This window comes from Tupaia chinensis, unplaced genomic scaffold, assembly GCF_000334495.1.
Source record: "Tupaia chinensis unplaced genomic scaffold, TupChi_1.0 Scaffold147312_1, whole genome shotgun sequence".
Taxonomy (NCBI): domain Eukaryota; kingdom Metazoa; phylum Chordata; class Mammalia; order Scandentia; family Tupaiidae; genus Tupaia; species Tupaia belangeri.
Window position 1 is genome coordinate 1,840,433 of NW_006207163.1, and position 25,434 is coordinate 1,865,866.

At 36.5% G+C, this 25,434-nt stretch overlaps 1 protein-coding gene across 8 annotated transcripts in view; it reads left to right on the plus strand.

Annotated features, from left to right (window-relative positions):
• MGAT4C (MGAT4 family member C) overlaps positions 1–25,434 on the plus strand; it is a 290,719-nt gene that overhangs the window by 247,356 nt on the left and 17,929 nt on the right. For 2 of the 8 annotated variants that reach the window (XM_027768721.1, XM_006169606.3), the window contains one exon: positions 19,909–19,994. The gene's annotated coding sequence lies outside the window, so the exon portion shown is untranslated. Of the gene's footprint in view, positions 1–3,978; positions 4,362–5,675; positions 5,774–13,351; positions 13,463–14,626; positions 14,668–19,908; positions 19,995–25,434 lie in introns of those variants that run through there. The other 6 variants (XM_006169600.3, XM_006169604.3, XM_006169602.3 and 3 more) reach the window with 6 other exon arrangements.

Genomic DNA, 25,434 nt, shown 5'->3' on the forward strand with positions numbered 1-25,434 from the left:
TTGGGCATGTGTATATCTGTGCTTAAAATCCCAAAGAGAAGGAAAAATGGAAGAAAAGAGATTGTGGCATGATAACCCCACGCTAGTGTGTACTTGCTCTCTCTCTCCCTCTCTTTCTGGCAGTAAGAGAAAAAAATAAACAACAACAAATCAATGTTAAACTATTGAAAAGAAAATAAATTTTCCTGTTGATCCAGGTGGAAGATTTGTGCATGTTCAAAAAGCACAAACACAAGTTGACTCCATGGCCTGTTCATTAAGACAGCTGAGTCCCACATGACTGACCTTGCAGTTCAAGTTCTGGAGCCAGTAGCTTTAGAAACACTCCAAGCATGCATGTGTGCGTGCTCAAAATCCTGAAGGGAGAAATAGAGAAAGGATTATGGCATGACCATTCTTTTTTTTTTTTTTTTCTTTTTTTGAGAGGTTTTTCACTATAGGGCACGTGCGCTCGCCAGACAGAGACAGAGAGACAGAAAGCGAGAAATCACTCCCCAGAGGGGATGGCCATGCCGCAATCCCTTCTCCTCCATTCTCCACTCGGGATCTTGGGCACGCACGCACACGTGCCCGGAGTGGGTTTTAAGCCACTGGGTCCGGGACACAAACCGCAGTCGACTACATGGGGGTCCAGCGACATAGCCATTATGCTAACTGCTGGTTCCCCGTATGACCATTTTTCATTGGGGGTGCTTTTTGTTCTGTCTCTGCCTTTCTCTAGCAAGCTCACAACCCTCTAACAATAACAAAAAACACAAGCATGTATAAACAAGCACACTCAGACCAAGGTAGTAGTTTTTTACTACTTAAAAAAATTTTAACAATAAAATAAAAACATTCCACTAAGTGTTATAAGTTTTTAAAAAGTGTTCTACATTTAAGAAGCTCAGAATCTAAAGGAAATAAGACATATAAGTAACCATATCGAGAAGTGGAAAATGGGTCAGCCAGAGAACCAGCAGTTAGCGCAATGGCTATGTCGCTGGATTCCCACGTAGTTGACCGCAGTTCGCGTCCTGGACCCGGTGGCTTAAAACCCACGCTGGGCGCATGTGTGTGCGTGCCCAAGATCCCGAGAGGAGAATGGAGGAGAAGGGATTGCGGCGTGGCCATCCCCCCTGGGGGGTGATTTCTCGCTTTCTGTTTCTCTGTCTGTCTCTGTCTGGCGAGCGCACGTGCCCTATAGTGAAAAACCTCTCAAAAAAAAAGAAAGAAAGAAAGAAAATGGGTCAGCCAGTGGTACAATGGTTAAGGCAGCTGGATTCCATGTGGCCAGCTATGTGGTTAAAGTCCTAGACCCAGAGGGTTGTAAAACACACTGGGTACATATGCACACATACCCAAAATCCCAAGAAGAGAATAGAAGAGAAAATTATAGTGTGACTGTCCCCCCTGGGAAATGCTTTTGCACTTTCCCTCTCTCTCTTTCTCTCTGCCTTTCTCCACCAAGTGCACAAGCCCTATTACAAACTAAAAAGAATAATAATAATAATAAAAGTAGAAAGTATTAAGGAAATTAAGATAAGCATAAATAAAAGGATAACAGTTCAAAATATTGCAAAAACTTTCAATTGAAATAGAGGTTGGATAAGTCTTTGGTAAGGAAACAACATTTTGGTGACTTAAAAATTAATTTTTACATGAAGGAATGGAATTGGTAATAGAAGACGCAAATTTGGAGAATAGCATTTTTCTTAATCTGATGCGTGGAATGTATCAGGCCTATGGGAAAGTAATTGTGTAAGAAAACATGTCTGCACACAAAATAATTTAGAAATAGTTCTTGAGAAATAACTGTTGCGCCTAATAAGTTTTTTTTTTTTTTTCATTTTGTGTCCATCTGTATATTTCAGTCTTACATTTCTCTCACAGTGATTTCAGTCTTACATTTCTCTAACAGGGATGGGTAATTCCAGAACTAAATGCAGACTTGTTCTCATTTGCGTATGATATGGTGTTACCTGTAATGAATGGCTAATGTCACTCAGGTTCGAGCCCCACAGGAGATTATATAGACCTGTCTTGGAGAACTGCAGCATTTTCCTAGGAGATCGTTCAGGCACATGGAGGATGATGATGTTGGTATCGGGCAATTGCATCTCTCCCTTGAAACTATACAGTCTGCACACAATGTTAGTTTCCATAGCTTGGGTCTGGCCTCAACCAGAAGTTTTGCAAATATGAATCTGGATTTTTGAAAATCTGTCTTTAAAATTTCTTGATGATAGATATTTCAAACTTCTGGAAAAAAGTTGATGACACAGGACCACCGTACTTGTTTTGTAGGATGGAGAATTTCTATAAATTATGTTTTTGCATCTAAAAAACAGGGGGGATTGTCCTATTTGACTCATAATTCTGTATTTAATTGACTTGTAATGGCAGCTCTTCAGACTTTGGACTCCATTCCAAAAAGAATAAATTACTATGCTTGTTTTTTGTTTTGTTCTGTTTTTCTTTCTTTTTTTCTCCCTTTCTCTTTCTTTCTTTCTTTCTTTCTTTCTTTCTTTCTTTCTTTCTTTCTTTCTCTCCTTCTTTCTTTTTCTTTTCTCTCTTTCCTTCTTTCTTTCTTCTTTTTCTTTCTTTCATCTGTCTCCTAAGTAGATCTAATCCTTTACCTGTTTTATCTGTGCAGTCTAGAAAATTGTCAGTCATTCTATGGGTACTCAGTGTGAACTTATAGTAGCTTAAGGCAACCTGTCTGAGGAAGAAATGCAGTCAATTTCTGTGGACTTACGTGTCTACTACCACTCAGAGCTAATATATCCAAAACACAGAGATGGCCAGTCTTATAGAACCACAAGGGGATAAAGTTAGTTGGCCAATAGTCTTTGATTGTGGTTACATTTACGAAGTGTGGGATTGTATACAAGCAGAGCACTAGCGGGAAATACTTAACACCATAAAAATCAGAGAAAAGATGTTTAAGTTGGTAGATAATATCCCCTGAGTGAGTTATGGTTTTGAACCTCTCTGGATGAAGTTGCTAAAGCTTCACATTTCTACCTGCAGTTACCACAGCAATTGTTAAAGCTTCTGTGTTAAGCAATCCAGGTCTCACTATGGTGGCAACTTTGCAATGTGCTTTATACAGTAAGAAGATCTTGGGCAAAATCACTTGACTGATATAAAGTTCAGGATTCTCAAACAGAAGATTCCAGATGTGAACCTTCCACACAACCCAAAGAGAGAAGTTGTTTCACAGTGCATTTTGAGCTGGTCCTCCAGTTGTTCCTGGAATTCTAACCAACTGGCATGGCTATACTGCACACAGCTGGTAGAAAGGCAGAAAAGGGAGACGGTGCTAGAAGTGCACTCAGCCTCTATGACAGGGGCCCCAGTTCTTTATTTCATTTTCTGGAAGAAAAAAGTACTATTATTTAACATGAAACTACTTTCACTGACAAAAAGAACAAGCTTTTTTTTTTTTTTTTTGGTAATGTTTAAGTGGAAAGTAATAACAGAAAACAATAAAGAAATTTTTTAAAGAGTTTTTTAAAATTTAACTTATTTAAATTTGACTGGAGACAGACAGAGAGAGAGAGAGAGAGAGAAAGAGAGAGAGAGTGAGAGAGCGAGAGCAAGCAAGCCATCTTGTCCAGGACTTGAACCATGGTTGATCATGTGGGCGTCCAAAGCCCTTAAACATCATGTCACCTTCTCACCCCCAAGAAATTTTAATTCAAAATAATTGTTGAGTCCCTCTGCCTCTCTTACTTACTTTAAAGCTTCAAAATAATTGTTCAGTCCCTCTGCCTCTCTTACTTACTTTAAAGCTTCAAAATAATTGTTGAGTCCCTCTGCCTCTCTTACTTACTTTAAAGCTCCGGGGCTCTCCTCAGAGTGTCATTTCCTTGAAAAATAAGGAATACAAATAAATGTGTGGTTAATTTCAGAATTTGAAAAATAAGAATTTTTGAAGAGTCGTTAGAATTCTTCTTCAGAATCCTACAAACAGTAGGACTAAAACAGACTAATTTGCATATTCTGTATAATTTTAACTGCACAAAGCTTGAGGACCCTTGGCAGAGAAAGTTCCGGCTCGAAAGGACCTCCCCCTTGAGCTTGCTGGGCTCCTTCCCCAACGCGCCAGGTTACCCTGTGGGCTTACTACTTGGCTAACAGAGATCATTTGCAAGCAGATTTCTTGGTCTTAGCCTGGTGGCACACCACAGCCCGATTGTTACGTTTCCTCTCCTACTGGCCCCGGGCTGAAAGTCCCTAGGCTGAGAAATACATCCTGAGACTTCTAGACAGCCGAACTTCCAACTTCCGGTTTATGAATAGACTATCCAACACCAGCTTCTTGCTTCTGGTTTAAGAGCTAATACTTAAGAAACAAAATGATAAAGGATGAACAGGTAGGAAAAACGATTAATGGTCTGTTGTTAAAGTGAAAGAATTGTTAACCTGAATTTAGATTATGATCATGAGAATTGGATGGGAGACACTGAGCAGTGAGAAATTGCCAGTTCAAGACAGGGTTTGCCATACCTGTGGAATAGCGGGAGGCAGTTCCATATCTTGGGAGATAAACTGATTAGGAAATTAAAGTGCTAGCCTACCAAAAATAAAAATCTGGAAGGAGAATCAGACAGGAAGAGAAAAATCATCCCAGAGTTTTAGATGTGCTTGATTGGTCAGTAGGGAATCATACAATTATTATTCAAAAAGTTGGGGTTAGGATTCAGTAAGGAGTCCTAGCTAGAGGTCTAAATTTAGGATTTTGTTCAGAAAAATGGTTATAGGAGGAGTCACAATGTAATGCCAAAAGACTGTAAATAAGAAAAAGAAAAGGTGGAATAGAAGGAGAAAAAAGAAGTTTAAGAAGGTCATTTATCTTCTTAAGTGACTGTAAAGTTCATAGATAAAATTCAGGTAGAACCATGCTTAAACTATCTCCCTAATATACCTGTTTCATCATCAGTTCTGTTTATATATGCAAATTTTAAAATAATTATTTGGTACTGTATCACATCAAAATTATTTTCAATATTTGTATCTTTGAAGCATGGTCATAGCATTTTCATATATGTGACAATTCACCACCTGAGTTTTTAGAAGAGAATGTGTTTCTGCCCTGAAACAAAAAGTGATAAAGTCATATCAAATAAGATTTGTCAACTTTGCATATATTTGAGGCAAGGGGATATGGCTAAAATATATCCATATTTCCATAACTGTATTCTACAATCAACAGTGCTGTATCATAAACTTGTAGTAAAGCTATTTTTGCAAACACTTGCAATAAAATTGCTAAACAAAACATGTTTAGTCTGTGAAAGAGAAAAGGGAATTGCGACATATGTTGTTAGCAAATGGATCTCTGCTGACATTTAGGGTATGTAAAGATATGTCTTTCTAAGAAAATAATTGACTCACACTACAATAATAAGAGTTACTACCTTTTTAATGAACCTAATATGTAACAATCTACCCATGACCTTTAAAATAGCATATTTGCCCTTTATGATATTATTCTAAGACTAAGGAGAAAAAAATGAATAGTAAAGATACTGTCTTAACATGAAACAAAAATACTGTTCAAGTAGTTTGTCATCATTTTTATGACTGATATGTTCAGGCAGTAGCATGCTACATGGAAGTTTATATTTTCAGGATATTATAATCCGATTGCAAATTAGATAATAAAATTTTACTTTCTTTTAACACAGATTGTAGAGGATGATGGGCTTGTGTCTGCCATGTTCAATATAGTATTTTTCTCTGGATTATAGGCCCTCCTTCTACACTGAGGCCCTGAATGACTGATGTATGTATAGTGTCTGTGGTTTTAAAATCTAAAGGTAGATAGCATCACTGGCTACTTATTAGAACTAGCCTGTGATCTAGGAGTTGCCTTGTGTTTTAATATCTCTAATTTTCTCCATTCCATTTACATCATGCTATTCTAAAGCATGAGCATCTCCCTTGTGGAATATGGTTCTCTCCTTTGCTGGATTATTTTGATTACTTTGCTGTATGCCTTAACAAGAATTTTTTTTTAATTTGTATGTATAGTATATACTTTGTTGACCAAATGCACAAAAATTTTGAAATGCTTGGAGATAATTTTGGATTGTTCACTTCTGTTTTGTTCCTTTTTAAAAAAATAATTTTAAATTGTTGAGCAAACCAGTGGTGTAGTGGTGAAGTGGCTGGATCCCACATAGCTGACTGTGTGGTTCAAGTCCTAGACCCAGCAAATTGAAAAACTTACTCTGTGTGTGTGTGTTTGTATAGCCAAAATACTTAAAGGAGGGAAAAATGAAGAAGGGATTTCAGCATGACCATTCTCCATAGTGAATACTTTCTCTCTCTCTCTCTTGCTCTCTCTCTGATGAGCATATGTGACCTCTGGCAATATCTAAAAACAAAACGTAATTTAATCTGTCAAAATCTGAAAGAATATTAATATCTCACATTGTGATTATGGGTCATAAACTTGTGCTTATTTTCTAAGAGTTTTTGATTTATGCATTTTGCTGCTGCGAATTTTGGTAATTTTTGACCTCTTGACCATTCTTGAGCCATGAATGTTAAAGTCTTCTGTCATTTGGAATTTTGGCTTCTTGCACCTTCTGTGTTTTTGTTTTAAATAGCTGTTCATTATCTTACTTTTTCATATTATGTAGAAAATTGTGGCATTCAGCATGAAAAGTGGCCTTAATTGGGTAGTTTTATGGCCCATATTCACCTATGTTTTATATCAGTATTGCAAATCATGGCTTTGTATTGTATTTGCTTAGCATACTTTGTTTATCCTTTGACGTTAGTCTTTATGAATCACTTTATTTTATATATGTTTATTTATACTATTTGGAATGTGAGTTATACCCATGTATACTTATTGATATTACTGGTATGTTAGGCTGCAACTCTGTAACCTATGGGATATTTACTTTATGCATTAGAGAATATTTATTTCTGCAGTTTTGCAGATTTTTTAAAAATTTATTTTGTACTAAACAACTTTGGTACTTTCATTTGAGTAGTTTCCTTTTACTGATATCGTCAGTAATGCAATTAGTCTCAATTTCTTACTTTTGTCTTTGATGTTTGTTCTGTCTGTTCTATTCATAGCTATTACCTAAATAGTGTTGATGCAGTTGAACTTATTCTACTGCTGCCTTTCTATCTCCTCTCATTTTCAGTTAGCTATGTTTTTCATTGCCAAAACATAACAGTTGGGACCAGCAGTTAGTGTAATGACTATGTCGCTGGACTGCCATGTAGTCGACCACAGTTCGCGTCCCGGATCTTGTGGCTTAAACCTCACGCCAGGCGCGTGTGCGTGCATGCCCAAGATCCCAAGAGGATAATGGAGGAGAAGGGATTGTGGTGTGGCCATCCCCCCTGGGGGGTGATTTCTCACTTTCTGTCTCTCTGTCTCTCTCTGTCTGTCTGGCTAGTGAACGTGCCCTATAGTAAAAACCTCTCCAAAAAAATAAATAAATAACAGTTATATAATATTCTTATATCATCATTTTCCATACTCCTCTTTAAAAGTTAGCTCTAAATTAAATATATAAAGCAACCAAAAGTGATCTTTTGCTAAAGTTTTCTCATTAACTTCTGAGTAACTTGGTCAAGGATGATTAACTTCATATATAAACTTAAAAGGTAAAAAAAAAAAAAATTAAAAGCCTCAAGTCACACAAGTTATTTATCTTTTTACATTTACTAAGTCATTAATAATGAAAAGAAAATAAGATGGGATTAGACGTCCCAGCAATATCAAAGTGTCAAGATAATAACAGAGCAATATTTTTCAAGAAAAGGAAAGAAAATGTGGGCAAAGATTCTTATTACTAGTAAGATGTTTCCGATCATGATGGGAAAAAAAAAGAGATCAAATTTACCTTTCTCCTTAAACAACTGGAAAACTAGATTAAATATAGAAACAACAGTGTTCAGACACTGAAAAGCAGGCAGAACAGGACAATGGTTTATACACAAGGGAAACAGATGAGGGGATTGATATAGCCAGCTGCCTAGTTTCTAGGTTTCCATGCAAAAAGAGTGAACCCAAAGACACAAGTGGCCTCTGAGTAAAGACATCGTTGGAAATTTTGAGATTCTACGGTAGCTACAATCCTCAGGCAGAGTATCAAAGAGAGAAACACAATTGTAGAGAAAAAGAGAGAGTGAGATCTACAAAGAGATAAATTCATGTCTTCAGCTAGACATTTATCATGTGAATAACCTACTCAAGAGTAGTGAAGATTTACTAAAAAGGAAGAGGTAAAACAGTATCTGAAATGCAAACAAAGCCAGGAATAATTTATGTTTTCATCCACAGAATGAATGTAATTATGTTATCAGATGTAGTAGATAGCAGAGTATTATTGCTTTTTTTTTTTAAAGAGATTTTTTGCTATAGGGTGTGTTCACTCACCAGAGAAACAGAGCAGAAAGCAAGAAATCACCCCCCCCCAGAGGTGGGTGGGGGACAGAGACGACCATGCTATCATCCCTTCTCTTCCATTCTTCTCTCAGGATTTTGGGCATGCACACACAAGTGTCCAGCATGAATTTCAAGCTGCCAGGTCTGGGACTCGAATCACAGTCAAGTACATGGGAACCCAGATACAGAAACATAGACCGTCTGCTGGTCCCAGAGTATCAGTGCTTTGATAGTGAGGTAAAATTAGCCCTGGACTTTAGGTTTCTCCAAAACTAGTGTTCCAATAATAATAACAATAATTTTTTAAAAAGCTGACGAAGATGTTAGGGAAGCAAAGGTGTTAATACGTGACTGTACAATGCTGAAACTCTATGGGATGTCCAGAGTTCGAATCCTAGGTGGAATTGAACATACTGGGCATTCCAAATTATGGCTAGACACTGTCAAGGTTTTCTGTTTCACTCTCTTGAAATAAATAGATACACTTTAAAAAAAAATTACAGGTCACTATCCCTAAAGCATATAAATATAGAAATAAAACATTAGCAAACCAAATCCAATAATATAGAAAAATAATCATGTAGCTACTTAATACATACTTCTACTTGGTTTAAATTTCAAGATCAGTCAGTATAAACCATCACATGAGAATAATAAAATTGAAAAAATCTCTATCATCTTAATAGATGAAGAAAGAGTATTTGACAAAATCTGACATTCGTTTCTGATGGAAACTCTTATCATTCCAGAAATAGAAGGAAACATCCTCAGTGTAACATGCTACCTCAGTGAGAAACAGCTTTTCTCCTTCCTTGATGCTGAAATTGTGAATGCTTTCTCTTTAACATCAGAAAAAATTCATAGAAGTTTGTTTTCATCACTTCTTTTTTGTTTGTCTTGTTTTGTTTTTAAGTCTATTTGTTTCTTTCTTCAGAGAGAGAGAGAGTCACGCCCTTCACACCATAATCCACATTAAGTCTCACCTAGTCTGGCTCACAGACATGCACATGGGTAAGCACCCAGCATGCTCAGGGAATGTCAAGAGGCAAATCCAGGCTTTTCCCATGTGAGTCAGTTACATTACTACTGCAGCATCACTAGCCCCAGCTTTCATTACTTCTATTTAATCATTTATTGGTGCTCCTTGACAGTGCAACAAGGCAGCGACAACAAACGTTCAATACTTAGGAACTAGGAAAGAAGTATTATAACTGTATTTGGTTTTAGATGCCATAATTGTTAAATTTATCAAGGTTACAGAATTCAGCATGTCGATATTTTAAAAATCAATTGTATTTCTATATACTGGCAGTAATACATGAAGTTTACAAAAAGCATCTGTAATAATAGCAAAAATATTAAAATGTTAGGAATAAATTTTGTAAGAAAGGGAAGGCATCAACATGTCTGTAAAATAAATATTTATATATTATGCAGAGATATTAAAGATGATCTGAATAAAGAAAGTAAATAACATGTTCATGAAAATTTATTTGTGGAGTCAAATTATATATTTGCACTTCTAGCAAATCCCCAAATTCTAAATAGCTTTTTCAAAAAGAGAAATCAGCAACTTAATTTTAATTTATTTGCAGAACCAACAAATTTTTAGTAAAATATCTAACTCACCTTCTTGTCAATATAATTGATTATAACATTGCCATAGAAATACAAAGTATCTAAATGCCAAGAAAATAAAAAAGATGAGCAAAGTTAGAGAACATATATTATTTTAAGATTTACAACAGAGAACAATCCAGACAATGTGGTGTTGATATAGGAATAGATAATGGATAATTATACCAGGGAGAGAGTTTTAGATGTATAACCACATATACATATACAACAAATTTATTTTCACCAAAATACCATATATAGACATTCTACAAGTGCTATATGCTACAAGTGCCTGAGTGGAGAGAGCAACAGAAAGAAAAACAAACAAACAAAAGCAACCTCATCCTTTTCCTCACACCACAAACATAAATTAATTTGAGATGATCCATTGTCCTAAAACTATAAAGCCACTAAAAGACAATGTAGCAGAATATTTTTAATAGCTTTAATTAGACACTGGTTTAAGACACAGAAAAGCACTTCCATAAATAATTAATAAACTAGAATGTGTCAGCATTGAATACTACTCATAAAAACCCACTGTTCTCCTTTAATAAATCCTCAGTCTGTTGAAGTCAGTTAATTTTCTTTGATATTTCTTTGTTTTATTATGTTTTTTAAAGTGATACTATTTTAAAGTTTATTTTTAATAATATTTGCACTTTTAGAATTTCACTAGGTAACAAATAAAATATTCGTCTTTAAGTGGTATAATATAAGCCTGTTAGATCGTTTGATATATCTAAAATACACTATCAGATCTTAGTGAACATTTCAATATCTTGAAACGTTTAATTATTTTATCTCTCAGGGATCATTTCATCATTACAGATAAATTATTTCTCAGTTGTGCTAAAAGTAAATTCAAATAATTAGAAATAGAGGAGTGATAGATTCACCTGCCTAGATGATGAAATATTGAAATAGAGCACCATTAAGACACTATCCTTCAGTCTAGACATTGTGCAGCTCAAAGTATTGCATTATCAAGTAGGTAAAGAAGAATGCTAAAGACATTATCTCCATATGTTTTTATACTTTATACTTTTTAATTGACATAATAGTTGGACATATTTATGGGATACAGTGTGAATTTTCAATATATGCAGCAATGTGAAAAGCTACCAGTGTGCATCAAGTCAGAGCAATAAATATATCCATAATCTAACATTTATGCCATGTTGTGTAGTGAATCTTTGCGATTCTTTCTGTTAGCTGATTTGTGTTAAGGGGTTTTCCAAAAGTTCTTGGAAAAAGCACATTATTAAAAATTTCATGGATTTCAAAATTTTTTCTGTACCAAAATAAGTTTGTACTTTAATTCTATTTTCCTCTGAACTTTTCGGAGTCCTCTCACACACTTACTTGTTGACACCTATAGTTGTACTCTTTCACCTTTCATCAAAAACAGTTGCAAATTCAAAATTTTTATTTTCCGAGAAAATGACAGAGATAAAATATAAGCAGAGGGGAAAACTTCATAATTATTAAATGAATCAGATAATGACTGATGTTAACGAAAAATATTTCATGACACTTGAAGATAACAAGGTAGACTTTATTCAAGGCACTTCAATGGAATGATTGCGATGGAGTTTTCCAATAGGAGAGAATGAGCACAAGTTTGAATATGGCAGAACAAAGTGAGAGTTTATAGCCAAGAAATAGGATGTAGGTCAGTGGATAGAAAATCACCAATAGGCAGGCTAAGTCTTTGCTAAACCAACCTAAAGGGATTCTTGCTGAAGGCAAACAAGGGTAATCTGATGTCACCTGGAGAATAGTGGTGGATGAGAAACTTTATCAGGTATTGAGAGTGATCAGATATCAAGGGTGGGAGGTTCTAGCTAAACTGATTTGATGAGACATTTGCTGAAAGGTAGATCTTGAAAGGCTTGCCCAGAACTGGGGTCTAGAAGTTAAATCAGAGGAGCCTGATTAAAGGTTGCTGAAAGAGGAAGTCTTTTTTAGTTCCTGTTCTTTTTGTCTACTTTGAATTTTGTAATCTATTTCTTATTGGGTAGGCTTTGATCATAAAGGACCTGTTAGCTGTCTGTTGGAACTTGGTTATAGAGGATATTTTCTGAATGAAGCAAGAAATTAGGTTTAATGAGGGAAATTTCTGTGACAATAAAAGAAATATAATAATTAATATTAGAAACTCAATTATTGGGACCAGCAGATGGCAAATGGTTATACTGTTACTCCCATGTTGATGACTTCAGTTTGAATCCCAGACCTGGTGACTTAAAACTCATACCTGGCACGTGTGTGTGTGTGTGCACAGAACCCTGAAAGGAGAATGGAGAAGAAGGGATTGCAGTGTGGCCATCCTCCCTGGGGAGTTATTTCTCACTTTCTACACTTTCTGCCTCTCTGTCACTCTACATCTCTCTGGCAAGTGCACATGCCCTTTAGCAGAAATCTCTCTTTAAAAAAAAAACAGAAAAGAAAAGAAAAAAGAAACTTATTTTCTTATTCCATAGGCCAGCCACCAAAATGATTTCTGACTTGAGCTAATTTTTTTTGTTTATTTTGTTTTGTTTTTGCTATATGACACATGTGCTTGTCAGAGAGAGACCAATAAAGAAAGAAAGAAATCACCCCTCCTCCCCCCAGGGAGGTGGCCATGGCACAATCCCTTTCCTTCGTCGTCCTCTCAGGATTTTGGGTACACATGCACACATGCCCAGTGTGATTTTCAAGCTGCCAGGTCCAGGACTCAACACTATGGCCCATCAAGTAGGATCCAGCACCTTAACCTCCATGCCATCTGCTGGCCCAGAACTCAAACTATCTTTAAATAGTAGAGTAGGGAGAGCAATAGCAATCTGATTCATTTCTTGGTTTGTGGTTTCCACATTTTGGAGATGATAGTTTTCCATGAGCTTTCCTGGTTGCCCACACCACAGCAGACACAACGGTTCCATGTACATCATCTGTGATGATGATTTCTGTGAATTTCATATCAAATTGTCCAACTTCACCATGTAGGGTTTTGAGAAAAGGAAAATGACTAGGTCAATAGGGTATGAAAAATTTGGAGGTGTTAGTTTGGAAAGTTGTAGTGAGATACTGGAGAGAGCTAACATAATTGAGAACTCATAGGTACACAATAGTTTAAATATATAATTGCTCTATCTAGTCACCCCTTTTGACCAAAGATCAAAGTTCATTCTTTTATATAAGTAAGTGTTTTTCATTAGATTTTTGAAGCAAGAATCATAATTTAACATATAGGTCTTTTTTAAACTTGCTTTACTAGAACTATTTATTTTTTGACGTGGTCTTCTATGTCATGATTTTCCTTTTTTGCTTCCTGAGTAGCTGATACAGGACGCATGTGCCACACCACCCGGCTTTTAAGGTGGTACAGGAGTTAAAACTGGCTCTCCCATGTGATTCAGCCTGCCAAGTGGAAGCATCTTCTAGTGCATGGTATGGCCTGCTGAAACTTTTTATAAATAATCCCACATCAGAATTTAAAAAATAATCTTTAGTAGAGAAAGACAAGTCAAGAACTCACAATCAGACTTTACTTGAGACATCTATATAGATTTGTGTAAATTAGTGTATTCTCGAAAATCCCCGTACTATCCAGATTCTCTGAGCCTACCAGGAAGTGATCTTCCTTACTCATCTACAAGGCTAGAAACCTTGTAAGACTATTATTAGGACAGTTTTCCCAAAAGCACTTTGAAATCATTAGCTACAGAAAGTTGACCTTAGTTCCTTAAATCAAATTCTGAGCACATTGTTATCACTTATGACATTGCAATTAAAGCATTAGAAATATAATCAACATTTCCATAGACTCTTACTGAATTTATGAAAATAATTATATTGCCATAAAAATACATAATTTCCAAATTCTTGAGGGATCAGGCAGAGAGAAAAATGTTTCATTTCTGTTTATAAAAGCATAATCTGATCATTTTACTTAGTATAGATCAATTAAGGGAAAAGGAAAGAGATTCTTTTATTTGGAAATTAGAACACTAAAGAACTAGCAAAGTTTCAAACAAAACTATAATTATCCCTTGTCAGCTCATTCAATCCCATGTAAATACATTTTGTTCTACTTGCTATTGTGTTAGCATTTCATGAACTTAACAGTTTCTCCTCTAGAGTTTCGAAAATCTTTACTCAAATCAGTGGCATTGTCTCAAAGTTAATTAGTTAATGCTATCATGAAAAATTCTGGCCTGCAGTGTTCAGATATGTTCAGAGAAGAAACAGAGTAAAACAGTAGCAATCTGTGAATGACAAAAGGCTTAAAGAGGTCATGGTTGTATTTCTGATGAGATTTCATTATGATATGTCACAATTTACATGAGAATTTGATATTTCTTTAACATAAAACATTTTTCGATAAAATTAAAACTAATTACATTGTACCACGATATATTATTAATGGTAAGGACATTGATAAATTTCTAGAAATTTCATACAACTTTTCAAATACTTACATTATCATACTTACCCATACAGATATAATCCAAGGTAGGTTAATGCATCCCATCTTATATGACAGTGTCTTTTCATGTAATACAACATATCAATGAAGTAAACCAAATTATTTTTAACATTTGTCTTTACAAGGTGAAGAGACAGCTCCTTAGGGATTTTCCAGAGGCTCTCTGGTAAGTCCGAAAATCAGTTTGAAAACAAGATTTTACTTAGGATGTGATTTTGTGAAAGCAATATGGTGAAAAATGTAAAGCAGTTTAGCACTTTACTTTTAAATGTGAGAACTCTTTGTTCTTTTAGATAATCAAGGTCATGATAAAGGTTAAGATAAAGAACAGGGAATTATTATGATAGGATGAAAATTCGGTTTCCTAGGAAGATTACTTAAAAAGTAAAGAAAAACATTTTACAGTCATGAAAGAGCAGAACTATCATTCAGGAAAACTTAGTAATTTTAACCAAAAACCAAACCAAAACAAAACAAATTCCAATTTTTCCTGAGTATAGTATTAGGTTCATTTTTTAAAAACCTTATAAATAGGGTTAGCAGAAGGACATGGTGCTCAAGTGAAGCTGGCTCCAAGTGGAAGATTTCTTTCAGTTTTCCTGTCCATCTGCACATGCTGAGAGTACACACTCTTGATCCTGGCTAACTAGGAAGGCTTCTGTGATTTGTCTCTCCTCAAAATATATCATAAAGTGATATGCAATTCAATGTAATATAAACAAGATTATGATGATAATAAATGAGTTTTAAAAAAAAATCCATGTCTTGAGATTTGGCTATAAAGGTATTAAAAGAAACATAATAACGGGCAGAGATTGAAAGAGTTTGGAGGAAGAGTTTAGAAGCCTGAATTATGCTTGAGACTCAGAAGAACAGCTTAGAAATTAGCTGGATCTTTTTCAACAATTAGTTAAATGCTCATAACCAGAACACTTATAGAAATATTGATGATAAAGGCCATTCAGAAAAGGTGTCAGATGGAAATGAAGAACTTGGGAAACTGAGATAAAGGCCATTCTTGCTGTGAAGTTGGAAAGAATTTGACTATAGAGTATCTGTGCCTTAAAGCTTTGTGGAATGCTGAATCTAAAAGTGATGAAGGTATGTCAAATAAATTTCAAAGCAAGACACAAGGAAGAACCATAAAAGAGCTTTCAGAAGTGTGCAGTAAATTAAAAGGGAAAACCTATGACTTAAGTATAAAACATGCAATGAAAAGAGATGCAGAATGGAAAACACTGAAAAATTTGAAGGCTGGCCATGTGGTAAGAAAAGGAGCCAGGTTCCATATGGCTGACCACAGTTTAAAATCCTGGTCCCAGAAGCTTGAAAAATACATCAGGCATGTGTGCATGCATCCCCCAAATCCCAACAGCATAGAGAATGGAGGAGAAGGAAGAATTGTACCATGACTATACCCCACTGAAAGATGTTGTCTCCTGGGGCTGGCAGGTGGCGTGGTGGTAAAAGTGCTGGACTCCCACATGGCTGACCACAATTCAAGTCCTGGATCTGGTGACTTCCTTCCTCACCTTCCCTCTATCTCTTTCTCTGTCTCTCTCTGATCAAACTGAAAAATAATAATAATAATAGATAAAGTTAAATAAAATAATAGTTTAAAAAATAAAATAAAATAAAATAAAAAGATGTTGTCTGCCTCTCTCTACCACTCCTTGTCTCAATCTCTCTGTCTCTCTCCGAAGAATACATGTGCCCTCTGGCAATTAAAACAAACAAACAAACAAAAAAATGAATGAGCATTTCTAGCATGAAAAACTAAAGGAGTACTACAACACTCACTTACTAAAATGATTAATTAGTAGGGCTCAAAGCAAACCAAGTGACGATCACCTGGATGATAGGAGAAAATCTCCAAGGGCATTTTGGGTATCTTCAAGTATGCCGTCCCTGTCACATTTCCAGAAGCCTAGAATAACAAACGATTTCAGAGGACTGGTCTAGGATGGGTTCCTTGAAGTGAACTGCCTTGGTACTCTATTCCCTGCATCCTAGTAAAGCATTCTACAGCACAAGGTGGAACTCAACCTGCTGTTAAGGTTGTTGCTCCACCTTCTGTTCCAAATTTGCAAGTGGCAGATGCAGGTGGCATGTATGTGAAGGTAGTTGTTCAGCCTCACAGAATTCAAGAGTCATGAAGACATGGAGGTCTCTACCCAGATTTCATAGAGTATCTCAGACAGCCTGGGATCCTAGGCAGAAACTTGTCACAGTGGCAGAGTCCCTGCAGAGATACTCCACAGGGACAAAGACAAATGGCAATGTGGGGTCAGAACTATCACAGAGTTTTCACCAGGTCAAAGCCTAGTGGAGCCACCAGGATAATCATCCCTGGGATACCAGAATTGTGGAATGATCAAGGTATAGTGCCAGCCTGAAAGAAGTTAGGAATGAGACAACTGCAGAGAGTTGTAGCATGAAACAAGTCTAGTAAGGCTAGGAGAGCAAGCATGTCCAGTGCTGTGGGAGCCCAACCCCTGCATCAGACTGTCCAAACGGCAGGACATAATCTGATATATTACTCTGATGATCAAGATTGAATGTCTGCGCTCTTGGCTTTAGATCTTGCTTGGAACCTCCTTTGAGGACTGTTACTTTTTTGTACTTGTACAGTGGACATTTCTACAATGTGTCTGTTTTGACTTTGCATTTTGAGTATGTAATTGGTTTTGATTTTAAAATTTCATAGTTGGAAGGAATTTTTTTGAGTCTGATCAGATTCTGGAATTTGGACTTTCAAGTTGTTGCTAGACTATCTAAAGGTTTTGGGACTATTGGAATGATTTTGTATGAAAAAGTACATGAATTATGGGTCTACGGGCAGAATGCTATGGTATGTGTCCCCAACAAATTGGTATGTTGAGATACAAATATGTTAAGGAGAAACTTAAAACTTTCATAATATAGAAAGTTGTAGCCGGGGTCAGTAGATGGTATAGTAGTTACATTGGTAGACTTCCACATGGCCTACCACAGTTTGAGTCCCAGACCTGGCAGCTTCAAAATCACACCAGGCATGTGTGCATGTGTGCCCAAGGATCAGGAGGAGAATGGAGGACAAGTGATTGTGACATGGCCATACCCTCTGGTGGGTGATTTCTTACTTTCTCACTCACTGTCTCTGTGTGTCTCTCCGGCAAGTGCATGAGTCCTAAGACAAAATCTCATGTAAAAAAAAGAAAGGTGGAGCCCTAAGGTAGGGCACCTCTAATTACTGGAGACTTTATAAGTAGAGAGAATTAGACAAAGAGACAGATGAAAAATGAACATACATAGATACCTGCTCCTGTTTTCTCACAATGACAACCTTCCTGCGTGGACTTAGGACCCCACCAACAGAAAAGCCTTAGATGTGGCTTCTGGATTTTGAACCATCAAGCAATGATGTAAATAAATCCCTATTTCTTAAATTGCCCAGTGTCTAGTGTTTTCTGTTATTATCAATGGAATGGACTAAATGGGGGCTTATGACCCTGTTGAGGGTGCTTGTCTCTCTCTCTATATATTTTATATTGCTATCAATCTCACTCTTGCTGTCTGTCTCACTCTCATAAAAGAAATGAAAGTACATAAAGAAAAAAAATATTTGGCTAACACAAGCACTTATTCATCACCAACACAGTTGGAATAGAATTCTTTAAAGGGATTTTATAAAGAAATTAGTAATATCATTTAGAGATAGAATATAGCACATACACACACATATATACACATATAACATATACAAACATACATGCAGACATATGTAAATACAATTTTTATAGTTTTCATTCTAAAACTTTAACCATGAATTGGAGAATGGAGTAATGTCCTCTCCTTTTTGCTCTACTTTATATTTTAAACAAATTGTATTTTTGACAAGTAATACAGTTAAAAGTTTACATCCCCTGTATAAGAGTTAGAGCTTCTTATCAACACTCCTGGAAGAGATCTCCAGGATTTCTTTTTTTTGGCCTGGAAATGTAATCTTATGGGGTCTGTGATTAAACTTTATGCAAGAGACTGAGGAAACATCAAGTTCCTGTCTGGATGTTTCCAAAGCCTAGCCTCCTCTGGATAAAATGTCCAGTCTATTTTCAATTAGCTTTTGCTTTTCTCTTTTCAACCTCAAGCTGTTTTTCTTTGGGATTCCTGAGACCCTTAAAATTCCTTATGGGATTAGGAGCTCCTAAAGTGTAAGTGATTGAGGGGCTGCAATCTAGCAAGATCTAGCAGGAGAGGGGGATAAAGAAGTGAGAGCACTGAAGTGGCACATTGCATGATTCAAGGAAGCTGAAGGGAAGATTGAAGGTGGTAAGAAAAAGAAGCAGGAGGAGAAGCAATAGGAAGGGAGAGTTCTCAGAAAATCCAGTTTGGGGAAATCTTTGGTTTCTCAAGGAGACTACTGAAATTCCAAATAATCCTCTGCAAAGTAATGACCGAAAAAGGAGTGGACAGAGCTAGCAGGCATAGCAGAGATTCAAGAAGAGGGTTTTAATTAACTGAGAAATTACTCCAGGAGAAACAGATCAAATAGAACAGAGAGGCCTCACAAAGAGCCAGGAAAAGTTTTCCAGTTCAGGGAATTATAGAACAAATTTCCACTTGAAAGAGAGTCAGGAAGAAAGACTCCCATGCCAGCAGGTCCTTTCTAATAGAGGAGTCTAGAACTCTAGCCCAACTTCTTAACTTCTTAGAAATAGCTACCTACCTGTGACTCTAAACTAACTCTTTCTTTCTTTCAATCCCCTCCACCCCCCGCCATAGAAAGCATATGCTCAACAGAGGGGAGAGAAACAGAGGAGAAGTGAGAAATCACCCCCTCCCCCACGGGGGATGACCACACTGCAATCCCTTCTCCTCTATTCTCTCAGGATTTTGGACATGCAAGCACACAAACCGAACCTGATTTTTTCTTTTCTTTTTCTTTAACTTTTTTTTTTTTAATTGGAGAGAGATTTTTGCTATAGGGTGTGTGTGCTCCCCGGAGAGACAGAAAGGAAGAAATCACCCCTCCCCAGAGAAGATGGCCATGGCATAATCCCTTCTCCTCCATTGTCCTCTAGGGATTATGGGCACACACACACACACATATGCCCAGAGAGTGAGTTTCAAGCCACTGGGTCCAGGACTCGAACCGTGGTTGACTACATGGGAGTCTAGCAATGTAATCAATACACATCTGCTGGTCCCTCCCCAGCCTGCTTTTCAAGCCACTGGGTCCAGGACTTGAGCCATAGTCAAATGTGGGAATTCAGCTACCTTAACCACCATGCCACCTTCTGGTCCCTAAACTAACTTTGTAAAACAGAAAAACACAAAACTCTAACCCAATCTTATAAGGCAGCTTGTATATTACCCTAATAATCTTAAGAATAAAAATCTATCCTTACTGTGTGTGCTTCAACAGACTGTCATGTGAAACACCAGCTCAGGAGTTGACATCACCAATAGACCCCCATCAATCAGCCAGAAGTGAAGATAAAGTCTTCAAAGGTGCGCATTTGACATCTTCAGTGAGAGTTCTGTATGTTCAATGATAAATCGTGTCTCCTTCATAGCAACAAATCTATTGAAGAAAAAGTTATCCAGGACAATGATAAAGATAGCAAGGTTGGGGACTAGCTGGTGGCATGGTGGCTAAGGCACTGGACTCCCACCTGGTCAGATGCAGATTGAGTCCCAAACCTTGAAAATTTTGGCTTGAAAATTATGCCAGGCCTACATGAGTGCATGCCCAGAACCCTGACGGGAGAATGGAGGACAAAGGATTGTAGGGTGGTCATTCTCCCTGAGAGTGTTTTCATACTTTCACTTTCTCTGTCTCTCTCTTTGGTAAGCTCACATACCTATGGCAAAAATATTAAAATAAAATAAAATAAATTTAAAAAGATAGCGAAGTTGGCTTTACTGAATGGACTTCAAGGAACTACTGCAATTGGGCTTTGCAAAAGGGAAGAGAGATTGGGCTCAACTCCAAAAATAACAAGAAAAAGTAGAAATTTATAATCAAGGAACAGGGTATGAGTTATTGAGTTAAAAAATCACTAAGAGGTTCTTTCTTTTTCCCCTTGATTCCTCCCTCCCACCCTCCTTCATTTTCCACCCTCCTCCCACACTTTCTAGTATCCACAGTTGCTCTCCATGCCTTTATACTTTTCAAACTTTCAATTTCTGCCATAGAGTGCAAACATTGAATATATGTTGAATAGGGGCATACAATGCCTCTCTTTCATAGTTTGGCTTGCTTTGCTTAGCAGGAAATCTTTCATATTTGTTTACTTTCTATCAAATGCCAGGATCTCATTGCTTTTGTTTTTGTTTTATGACTGAATAGTGTTCTGTTGTATATATGGGCCACTTTTCAATCCATTCATCTGTTTGTGGACATTTGGGTTATTCTCATGTCTTAGCAATTGTGAATAATGCTGCAATAAACATGGATGTGCAAGTGTTTTTCTGACTGAGTGCATTCCAGTTTACCCAATAGGAATTGCTGAATCATCTGGGTAATTCTATTTGTAGGTCTTTGAGGAATCTCTATATTGTTCTCCACACTGGCTATCCTAATTTACATTCCCACCAACAGTGTAGGAGAGTTCCCTTTTCTCCACAGCCTCGCCAGCACTTATCATTCTTTTTTTTTTTTAATCTTAGCCATTCTTACGAGGGTTTGGTGGTATTTCATTGTAGTTTTAATTTGCATCTATCCTATGATAAATGATTTTGAGCATTTTTTAATAACTTTTTTGGCTGTTTGAATGTCTTCCTTAGAGTGTTGTCTGTTCAGCTCATTTGCCCATCTTTTTATTGGGTTGATAATTTTTAGGGGGGGCTAAGTTGTTAGAATTATCTGTATATTCTGGTTATCAGTCCCTTATCTGAGGAAAAAGAAAGAAGCAAAACATCTAAGGGACACAAAAATGGAAATTTATCTACTGCTGATAATATGTATAGCAATATCTTTGAACCAATATACAGTGTATTCAGGATGAGAAAATTCATTTGATATGTTGTAGTGATACAAGTGATTGAATGTAATTAAAATAAAAATTAAAAATATGTATTTTTTGTATGAAGACCTGGAATAACCTCTAAGATATGATAGAATTTGCAGAATTCAACATATTATCATTTGTGTGTGTGTGTGTCTGTCTGTGTGTGTGTGTGTGTGTGTGTGTAGAGTTTCTGTTTGTTTGTTTGTTTGTTTTTGAACATTTAACAAGATGTTTATACTACAAAGGCATGCTAATAGAAATTGTGTTCCTTTTGCTCAGGCCAGGTGGCATTTCTAGGGTGGTCATGTGTTTGTTCTAAGGTGTGACAGTTGGAGCCATTCCCTACTGTGAATGAAAATAAAGATCAAGTCCCTTGCCCTGAAAGTTTCAGTGCTGGAGTCCATTGTTACTTCAGATGCTTGAATTAGCCCTCTCACTCCCTCCTGAGGGTGGCCCTATTACACACACGTCTGACAGGTGTGTTATGCACATGTCTGACAGGTGTGTGATGCACACATCTGACAAGTGTGTTATTTTCCTTGTACTGTTTAATTGCTAATTAGCTGTTTTGAACAGAAGCATACAGAACTCTAAAAACAAAATTTCAAAAGCCCATTTCACTTTCTAATAGGTAAAACTATACATTCACTTTCTAGTGTATAAAACAATTAAGTTTGTAAAGTAAGAAAATGTAGATAGCCTGTAAAAATAGACAAACTTTAAGGGGCTGATTAAGCAAAGTTATTAAATAGATCTAAATGAGTGATTTTATGAGTGATTAAGAAAGAAAGAAAGAAAAAGAAAGAAAGAAAAAGAAAGAAAGAAAGAAAGAAGAAAGAAAGAAAGAAAAAGAAAGAAAGAAAGAAAGAAAGAAAGAAAGAAAGAAAGAAAGAAAGAAAGAAAGAAAGAAAGAAGAAAAAAGGTTTTTAGTCATGGTAAAATCAATTGCCTAGACTTTAAGATGTGAAGAAATGGCGACAGCAACTTCTGTTCCTCATTGAGCCTGTGACATAGACCCGCAGACACACGTCTTACTGTTAAATGTCTTGAAAGTAGCAGTTCTCAATGAACAGAAATCTTTCCTGTGAACATGACAGTACAGGTGGGTCATTGAGGAAAGTCTCACAACTCACAGGGTGAACCACAGTTTCTTTGGGGACACTCACTAGAATTACCTCTAGATACTGGAAACAAAAGTTAAAGGATCAGAAGCACATAAGACAAAGTCATATTTTTCCCTCTACCATTGTACTATTTAAAATTTACTCCATCCATAATTTACTAAGCCAAAAGGAGCAACAACAAACACTGAATCAAAATAACTCTTCTGGGGCCAGCAGGTGGTATGGTGGTTAAAGGTGCTGGACTCCCACATGGCCAACCATGATTCAAATCCTTGACTGGTGGCTTGCAATCTCACTTTCTCTCTCTCTGTATGTCTGATAATACTGGAAAATATTAATAATAATAAAAATTAAATAAAATAATTCTTAAAAAAATAACTCTTCTGTCATTGAATCCAGGTAGTGTGGTTGTTAAAGCGGCTGGATCCCACTTGGTCAACCCTATGATTTGAGTCCTGGACCTGGCAGCTTGAGAAACACGCCAGGTGCATGTATGTGCATACTTAAAATCCCAACAGAAGACTGGAGAAGAGATTGTGCCCTGACCATTCCTCCTAGAAGGTGCTTACTCACTTTCCCTTTCTCTCCATCTGTCTCACCCCAGAGAGTGCATGCAACCTGTAGCATATGTTTTTAAAATTCCTTTCTCCATTTAATATCTGCACAATCCATAATAGTACCTGTCTATTCCTAATATCAGTGATTCTGTCTTATCATTTTTCTTTATCATTCTAGTGAGAGATATTTTTTTGATTTGTTCAAAGGACAAGCATTTGGTTTTATTTTTCATTATTCTTTTATTTTCATTTTTATCTTTATTTTTTCTATTTTTCTTTTTTTTTGCCTAATTTGATTATTTTGTGGCGTCTTTAAGACTAATTTATTCAGATTGGGGCTGAAGCATTTCTCCCAAGGCTTTATCCTCCTGACCCCAGTTCTAGCCAAAATAAGCCAATCACCAGCCATCTATATTGGAGTTCTGAGTGACCCTTTCCAAGGATTAGGACAACTGAAGATCTTTTGCCCAAAATTCACCTTCCTGTTCCCCCAGATCTAGCCAGCACAGACCAATCACCTGCCATCTATATTTGAGTTCTGAGTGACTATTTTCAGAGATTAGGACAACTGAAGTTCTTCTGCCCAGACTTCACCCTTCTGCCCCCCAGATCTAGCCAGGTTTTCATTTTTTTGCTTTAATTTTTTTTCTTTTTTTATATTTTTTAATTTTTTCTCTTTTTTGTTTGTTTCATTTCTCTTTTTCTTTTTCTAATACCTCACTTTTATGCTAATGAATGCACACTGGATTTCCCAACAGGTATAGGTGCACAGTAGTCAAATATCTGAATACTTTCACGGTCAGGTTAATCTTCAATACCTAAGGAATATGCTGCACAAAGGGATAAAGATGGTACTGCTTAGAGATTGCAGATTACCTCCTCCTGGATGTTTCTGAATGCTCAGGTTTAACTCCAAAAACCAGGAAAAATATGTATAATCCATTAAATGACCAGAAACCACTACAGAAGCACAAGAAATATGAGAAACCAAATAGATATCTCTCCCCCAAGGGAAAAGAATAACTCATCCTCTACAGAGAATACAAGGGAACTCATGGAAATGTCAGATAAAGAATTTTAAATATTCAGGAACCAGCAGTTAGCATAATGGCTATGTCGCTGGACTCCCACGCAGTCGACCGCGGTTCGCGTCTTGGACCCCGTGGCTTAAAACTCACGCCGGGCGCGTGTGCATGCATGCCCAAGATCCCGAGAGAAGAATGGAGGAGAAGGGATTGCAGCGTGACCATCCCCCCTGGGGGGTGATTTCTTGCTTTCTGTCTCTAATGTCTCTGTCTGTCGATAGCGCAGGCGCCCTATAGCGAAAATCTCTCCAAAAAAAAAAAAAAAGAATTTTAAATATTCAGAGTGACAAAGCTAACAGAGATGTAAGAAAAGAGAGCCAACAAACTCCAGGATATACAGAAGAAAAGAGATGAGTTCAGGAGGTGAGGAAGTTCTTGCATGATCTGAGAAAGGAAATACACACCATAAAAAAGAATCAGACAGAATTGTTAGAGATGAAGGTTGTAATACAGGCCATCAAAACCTCTCTTGAAAGTATTAAAAGCAGATTAGATCATACAGAAGATCAGATCTCAGATATAGAAGATAGTATCTCTGACCTAGAAAAATTCACCAAAAAGATTGAGAAAATAACCCCCAAATGAATAATATATAAATAATGATACATACCATTAAATGCCCAAATACCCAGATAATTAATATCTTTGAAGGTGAAGAAACTAATAAGGGCATTGATAATCTATTCCATGAAATCCCGGGAAAAAACTTTCTAAACGTAGAGAAGCACTCAAATATCCAGATCCAAGAAATACAAAGGGGCCCATATAGAATCAACTCAGGAAGATCTGTAAGGCACATCAGTGCCAGATTGACCAAAACCACAGACAGAGACAAGACTAAAATTGCAAGAGAGAAACATCAAGTTACTTTCAAAGGATATTCCATCAGGCTAACATACTTACATCATTTCAGTTCCTTTCAGTTTATTGTAACTTGTAACACAAAATACAGTCTTAGTGATTATTCAGTATGTATTTGAAAATAATGTGTATTTTATTGTTGAGTGTCATGCTCCATAAATTAATTAATTTGATAATGGTGACATCTTCTACACTAATTTTATATACCTGTTTTACTGAGATATGAATATTGAATTGTATAGATATAATTTTGTATCCATATATTTCTACTTTCACTTATATTTGTTGTTGCTTTATATATTTTAAAAGTA